This window comes from Sinocyclocheilus rhinocerous, unplaced genomic scaffold (assembly GCF_001515625.1).
Source record: "Sinocyclocheilus rhinocerous isolate Xijiao unplaced genomic scaffold, SAMN03320098_v1.1 scaffold2059, whole genome shotgun sequence".
Taxonomy (NCBI): Eukaryota; Metazoa; Chordata; class Actinopteri; order Cypriniformes; family Cyprinidae; genus Sinocyclocheilus; species Sinocyclocheilus rhinocerous.
In genome coordinates this window covers 531,185-539,246 of record NW_015629307.1, presented here as the reverse complement: position 1 = coordinate 539,246, position 8,062 = coordinate 531,185, and the positions used below count along the sequence as shown (strand labels likewise).

At 39.5% G+C, this 8,062-nt stretch overlaps 1 long non-coding RNA gene across 1 annotated transcript; it reads right to left on the bottom strand.

Moving 5' to 3' along the window:
• Positions 1-270: 270 nt before the first annotated feature.
• LOC107738877 (uncharacterized) lies at positions 271-3,280 on the bottom strand. The gene is made up of 3 exons (XR_001639941.1): positions 2,927-3,280; positions 912-1,003; positions 271-397 (listed from the first exon to the last, which is right to left on the bottom strand). It is a non-coding gene; the product is annotated as an uncharacterized LOC107738877 (long non-coding RNA).
• Between the last annotated feature and the right edge of the window lie 4,782 nt (positions 3,281-8,062).

Here is an 8,062-nt window from a genome sequence, read left to right as displayed (position 1 = left end):
ACTTATGTTGTTATAATAAAATATAACTGTTTGTGCAGAATTTTTATTTTTTTGTGGGGGGGAAGGCGCTCGAAGGGGGTCTCGCCCAGGGTGTAATTCAATGTAGAACCGCCACTGACTGTACCCAGTGGAAAACCCCCCAAAAGTGAACCGTACCGAGCCGTACCGTGCCGTACCATGCAGTGGAAAAGCGCCATAAGTGGTCTGACTTCAATTATACAGGTGAAGTGTTAGTGTGAAGTACTTAGGGACTCTAACCTGTGGGTGGTTTTTTGGGTGTGACTTCATGGTCACGGGTCACTTTTACCCTACGATGAGCAAACATACAGTCCAAACACAGGGCCTCCTCGCACTGGACACACCATCCACTAACCTCACTCTCTTCACACCCGGCACACTGAAAAGATTGATTCAACATTTTGAATTAAGATTTACAATGAAAGACAGAGAGGAAATTACTCCTTTATGTCAGTGCTGGAATTCTTTGGACCAGTTTAAGGGCCTTTCACACCAAGGACGATAACTATGAAGTTTTAAAAAACATTCAAATTCTGTGAAAAAAGGATGACAAAGAGGAACAATATTGTTGCAATCACTTTCAAACAGTTTTTTTTCCAAGCTGATGAATGGTAAAAACATTGACAGCCAATCAGAATCAACTTGGCCTTAAAGAGCTTGGGCAGTTAAAGCGGCAGCACGTGCTTATAATGAACAGAACATTAGCATGCGTTCCTGGTGTAGATGCTAATACAGTTACTGTAATAGTTATATTGCTTTGTAATAGCTTTATATTGATCATTCTTTGTGTGAACGGCTCTTTATATGATTTGCCAACATCCTCTACAAAAAGATTAGGGACAGAATGAATGTACCATTTTACTTAAAACTGTCTCCATAATCTGCACACTTACCTTGGGGACCTTGTTATTTTTAGACGTGTCTTCGAAAATGGCACATTCTGTAACCTCAGACAAACAAAAGGAATGTGCACATAATGGACAATCTAGATGAAGAAAGAAACAAAAGTCTCAGACACACTTAAATGAAACACTTCTACAAAATGAAGGGGCTATGTCATTCAATTCTAACTACTCATGTTGCTGTTGATTAGAAAGCCTTGATGAAACCACAAGTCATTTATTAAAGTATAATGAATTATTAGAGTAGCAGAATTTATACACCTTGTTTGCTTGACAGTTTTATCAACAAAATGAACTGATTTGAACAAATGACATTTTATTGAAAAATGCAGGTTTTTTCAGGGATGAACTGTGGTATTACTTAATATCAATGTAAATTATATTTAACATGCAAAATGACAAAAAAATGAAATGAAAATCTCCTTATTAGTAAAATATAATCAAAATGAAATGCACTTGCATTTGGTTTTATCGAAAGCAAGTAATATATTCCATATGTAATTGTAAACATGACACTAATTTCGTCATGACATTAAAGGTGGGGTAAGCCATTTCTGGTAGCCAATGTTGACATTTGAAATCACCAAAACAAACACGCCCCTACCCCAAAAGGGTCTCGCCCCTATTTTGATAGCTCTGCCCCACACATACGTACGCAACTCGGGCAACGATTAGTTCTGTGAAACAAAGCAAAACCAATGTTACACCGTGTCTACACCGGACGCGAGTGGCGCGGCGTGACAAAATACTATGGAAGTCATAATCAGTGATGCTGTCTACACCATAGATATACAGTGGTGTGAAAAAGTGTTGGCATATTGACACAAATTTCAAATGATTTTCAACGGTCGCTTTGTCGCGTCCAGTGTACTAGGCTGACTTTCGGCGCAGACACGGTGTTACTTACCAGGGGCGTAGCCATCATTTCAGAAGTGAGGGGGACAGAAATGTTATATTGTAATGTTATATATATGTATATACAGTGGGTACGGAAAGTATTCAGACCCCCTTAAATTTTTCACTCTTTGTTATGTTTAATGTTCTTTTCTGTGAAAACAACTGTTTTCATACAGCAATAGCTGGACGCTTTTGTTCATATTAGAAATTTCCTCATACGACTTTCTGCGCGAGAGCGCCCTCCGGCTTCGAGTGTGAATGAAACATACACTGCACGGAGTGTTTAGCGCTCCGTGATGTTCATCTCGCCTTATTCTGGGTCCGAATAAAACATCAGATCATGCACAGACTATCCTGTCTCTTTGAATTTGAATCTATATTTATTCACACCAGCTCTTGAAAACCTCTATGTGAACACACTTGCCCGAAAAAGTGCGGGGCACGAATTTACGTGATATTAAAAGTGGGGGGGACACGTCCCCCGCTTAATCTACGCCCCACATCATGTGTAGACACGCCCCTTACTGCTGATTGGCTACAAGTTTGTTTTGCTAGTCGCCCGAATCAGTTTTCTAAAGCGTTTTTGGAAAATCGCTTACCCCGCCTTTAAAGAAAGCAGCGTTTCTATTTTTCACACGCAGTACAGTGGCCATTTAAAAAAAAACTTTAAAATAAATGTTGAGCCTTTTGATATTTCTCGTCGAAACATCCTGTATCGATAGTAAATACGTCAGTAAGCTGCGATTTCAGGGGATTTTAGATCAGCATCATTACTTTGCGTTCATAAAAAGTAATTAAATGTTACAAATTTCACTAAAATATTATTTTAAAAAGTATATACAATGTTTGTTTAGTATGTGAATAAGAAAAACGTTATATCGGGGCCAATTGTAACTGTTCATCTGGCCCCTAATGGAAAACACAACCTAGCCATGGACCACGGCCATTAACTTGGTAAGACCCATTTTATAAATAATCGCACTACACAGTCGATTAAACCTGCGTGAGCCTATTTCGACGCGATTTTAAAAATGTCACGTGCAGATGGACTTTAGCGAGCGCCCCATTAAAACCACCAGTCAAACTGAACAGTACAAGCGAGTTCTCACCTTGGATGGCTCCATCTGTGCAGATCTTCGTAAGGCAAGTATTACAAACTATATGCAGGCAAGGCAGAAGTCTGGGGTCTGCAGAAGAGTTTAGGTGTACTTTGCAAACAGCGCAGCATCCGCAAACAGTTCTTTCTAAATCCAGATGAGGCGACGCTGGACGCCCTGTTTGGTCAGGGGCAAACATCTGTTTCTTGAAAATAAATTAATGTAAACAGAGGTGCAACTTGACAGCAGACGAAGTGTATCTTGATATGCCTCGCGAGAAATTAGACGCGTTACGCATGTAATTGTATTTAGGATTCGTGGATCTAACGGTAAGCCGTTGAATATGCAGTTCATAAAACTTTTCTGTTGCGTGGGGCGGGGCCTTATGGAATATTCATTAGGTCGTCATATAGTGGGCGTGTCCTTCTGACAAAACAAAGCGGGTACCGCAACGTGAAATACAGGTACTTTTGGCGATGTCAGTACCAGTTTTCAGGTCACAGATGATTTCGTTTTGGTTTCAGTTGAATTCTTTTCACATATTGTTTTGAACTTTTCGTGTGTTTTTAATTTGTAAATATATTTAAGTTAGGGAAGTGCTTTAGGACAAACTTAATACTGCTCATGTCAGCTTGAAAGTCAAAGTATTTGTGGCCTGTAACAATTTAAATAGAAAAATGCTGTAGTTGTAGGATTATTTTTTTAAAGGTTACTTTAGAAGACATAAAAAAAAAAAAAAACATTTACATGCACTGGATATTCTAAAAAAAAAAAATGTTATAAACACCAGTTGTGATCTAAGGAGTTATTAACATTTCCAATGTTTTTAATTTGTCAAAAGGACACACCCACAAAAGGGGGAGATTGATGAATATTCCAGCATGCTCCACCTAGTGAAATAGAAAACCTTCCTATATTTATAGCTTTGTAGAGAACAGAGCGGATCCTGGTTGATTTATGTTCTGGAAGGAGTGGGTGGATTTCCATAAAGAGATTAGTCTGTGTGCCTATTTGTCTTTGGAGGAGTAGATGCATTGATGAGAAACTAGAATGCCAAACTTAACTAATTCTTAAATAGATGTTCAATACATTTAGGAAAGATATTGAACGTGGGACAGGTAATTGCAGTAAAGCTAAGGTGTTTGATACAAGTTCTTGACATAGAAGACTCCCTTGTGTTCTTAGTTCACTCAAAAATCTAAATTTGCTGAAAATGTACTCATCCTCAGGCCATTCAAGTTAGTTTGTTTCTTCATTGGAACAGATTTGGAGAAATTGAGCTTTACATCACCTTTACATTAGAGATGCTAAATAAATCGCGATTCATGTAGGTGTAGGAGTTTATATGAATGTATGTCAGCGACTTACAAATGAGGACAATAGAAGCAATCAAAACCAACAAAAGAGCAATAATATGCAAGTTCTATATTAGTATATTATTATAGTGTTATATTTCAATTTCACAAAGAAATGTGCAGCATTTTGTCCGAGTAATAATAACAGGACACATTTAATTTATAATTTGAAAAAAATTTAAAAACCGTGAATCGAATCGTATCGTGAAATCAAAATCGTGAATCGAATCGAATCGTGAGTTGAGTGAATCGCTACATCCCTAATGTCAATATTATGCATTATGTTGCTTTAATAAGAATTAAAGTATGTTTAAATAATGCCAAAGACAATGCATTGTTTTATTTTATATTTGATTCACACATTCAGTCTTAAAGGGTCATGAAACACTAAATTAATTGCTTTTCCTAAAAAACTGCAATAAATTATAGTTGTCACAGGATTGGTGTGTATTATGCAACTGATATGAACTATGCAATTGACTCTATGAAGGTACGAGATATTTTCTTCGAAGGCAACTCATTGTTTGGTTCTCCTCATTGTTTGGTTCAGTTTTTTGTGCAATCTTCTGTATGTCTAATGTATTGCAGGCTCTTGGAAGTGCCAGAAAATTCAGTATTTATGATAAAGGACTGTAAGACAGAGGTTAATTATGCGACACAATCACCTTTAATGGAGTTGTATCATAAAAAATCATTTTATTATTGTATTTTTTCTCTTAGGTTTACTTTCAATATTAAACAAGCTTGCTGTATTGTATTATTATTATTTTATGCATTTTTGCATTTATGCATATAATTCATGCATTTATTACTCTTGGAAACCAGCCTAGAAAAGGAAATTCAGAATTATCCAGATGAGGATATCTGTTTCTAGAACATCTGTTCTTTACCATATAAAGTTTTGTTTTGGTATTACATTTCTATGGGATGTAATGTATATTCTCATTGGATGATCATTACACCATCCTTTGAAAACATAAAAGCTTATATATTGTATTTTATGCTGGGATTTGGTTATAAAAACTGGACAAGCTTGGACAATAAACTCTGAAGGTAAACAATAAACTCTTTGCAGACAGAGATGCCATCTGTGTCAGGATCCTGCCCTGACAGTCTTGTCTGTCCTGTCTTTGTTTAATGTATCTTTGTTTATTTTGTCCCTGAGCACATGGCTGTGTCTTTGTTTGTGTTGGCCATGTGCTCCTCTTGTCCTGCCGCCTCATTTTCAATCACCACGCCCTCTTGTTTAGTCCTTGCTTATCCAATTGTGTTCACCTGATCCTCGTGTGCTCTGATCCCTTTATATTGTGCTCATTTCCCTCTGGTCTTTGTTGGTTTGTTTTGTGTGAGCTTCATGTGCATTCTCTTTGCTTGTGTCTTGTGGAAGTTTGCCTTTCAGTGTTTTGCGTCCAGTCTGGTTTTGTTTTTTTCCTTCCTGTTAAATTCTAGTTTTTATTTGTTCCTGAGTTTAGTTAATAGCCTAGTTCTAGTCTTGTGGTTTAGTTCTTAACCTTTTGATTAGATCTAGTCATTTATTCTCAGCTTTTCCCCTTTTGTTATCCTCTTTGTTTTCATAAGTCTCAGTTAAATATTTCTAGAACTTATTTTATTACTTTTTTCGCCTTTGTTTTATTTCTTGTTTATCCTCCCTAGTCATTGTTTTGCAAGTTCTTTCTTTTGATCGGTGTTTCTCTTGTCTCCCCTGTTGCCTTGTCTGTGTGTTTGTCGAGTTGGTTCCTGCCCTGCTTCCTGAGTCCTCCCTGGTCGATGTGAAGTCTTCTGACCTGTCAGGCGGTTTTGTGCTTCATGTGTTACCATCTTCTAGGCCTATTATTTTATTACTTTTCCCCCTTTGTTTTATTTCTTGTTTATCCTCCCTAGTCTTTGTTTTGCAAGTTCTTTCTTTTGATCGGTGTTTATCTCTTGCCTCCCCTGTTGCCTTGTCTGTGTGTTTGTCGAGTTGGTTCCTGCCCTGCTTCCTGAGTCCTCCCTGGTCGATGTGAAGAGTCTTCTGACCTGTCAGGCATTTTTGTGCTTCATGTGTTACCATCTTCTAGGCCTAGCCTGTGGTTCCTTGAGGTGCTACCTAGTCTCCTTTTGCCTCAGAGTCAGGAACTACCCCATCCCCGACCTGCCTGTTCTCCTGACGTGTGCTCTGGCCTATTGTGTTGGCTGTCTTCCTGCCTCGTCCTCTTGTGTTCCTATTTTGTTAATAAACTCCGTTTCCCCTGTTCATTCTGCGTTTGGGTCCTCCCTTGACAAACCGTGACAGAACGAACCAGCCACTCAAGGCCCCAGCAGAATGAGTATTAAAATCGTTCCACCTGCCACTGCAGAAGGGAGATTGGCACTCCAACGGACACTGGCATCGCTTTGTCAGCAGGACCAGGAACCACGCTCCTTTGCCCAGTTCTTCTGGACCATGGCTAGGGGCCTCGAATATGGTGATGCAGCCCTGAAGGAGGCCTTCAACCTCACTCTGGATGACCCCTTACCGCAATAGGAAATGGAACAACTGCATGTTTTGAATTTCTGGGACTAATCTAATTATGTGCATCACCGCAAAGACTGGCAGATCCTTAACCCTCCTGAGGATGTCAGCAGTGACCACCACCCTGCCCTCCTTCCCTCTTCGAGTCAAGTCCACGATCATCTTCTGACTCCCACTGAGAAACGAAGGGACAGAAGAGGGTGGCCCGAGTTGCTGCATCTGCCATTGAGTCCTCCGTGCCGGCTCCAGCCTCTGAGAGCAGTTCAGTGCCGGCTCCTGCCTCTGAATCGGCTAAACCCACTGCAGTCACGCCTGAGTCAACCAAGTCCTCTGAAGCAGTCAAGGTAGCTTCGAGAGAAGTTTCCCAGTCATTCTCTGTTCCTGTGTCTGTCAAGTATGTCCCAGTTCTGAGCAGCACCTGAGGGCAGTCCAGCAGCCCCCTCCCTTGACAAACCGTGACAATCTGTGTTTCTTACTCCTTCCACGTCTGTGCAAAGAGACTGAGAAATAATATAACAGGTGGTCATCTAGATTTTATCTATAACATGTTAAATGATAAAGTTCATGAGTCATGACAGTACAATTAGAAAAATATGGGACCAGTATGGCATGTTTGGAGGGCTTGCCAGAAGAAAGCCTCTTCTATCTTTAAAAAAAAAACATGGCAGCACGGTTTAGGTTTGCAAAGTTGCATCTGAACAAACCATAAGACCTTTGAACAGACAAGACCAAAGTGGGGATGTTTGGCCATAATGCACAGCGCCACATTTGGTGAAAACCTAAAGAGCATATCAGCACAAACACCTCATACCAAACGTCACCCATGCTGGGGGAGTGCTGATGATTTTGGACTTATTTTTTAAGCCACAGGATCTCAGTCATTGGATCGACCATGAACTCCTCTGGATACCAAAGTATTCTAGAGTCAGATGTGAGGCCAACCATCCAACAGCTAAAGCTTGGCCAAGATTGGGTCCTGCAACAAGACAATGATCCCAAGCACACCAGTAAATCTACAACAGAACAGCTGAAAAAGAAAGAAACCAGGTGTTGCAAACCCTGTCAAAGTTCAGACCTCATCCTGACTGAAATGCTGTGGTGAGAGTTGTGCACAAACCTCAATAAACTTGAGCAACACTGTAAAGAAGAGTGGGCCAAAATTCCTTAAGAACGATGTGAAAGACTGATAAAGTCATACAGAAAATGATCATTTCAAGTTATTGCTTCTACAAATATATATGTTTATTTTTCATTTAGCCATTAAATGAACATTTAAGACACTTAGAACTGGTATGCAGATAT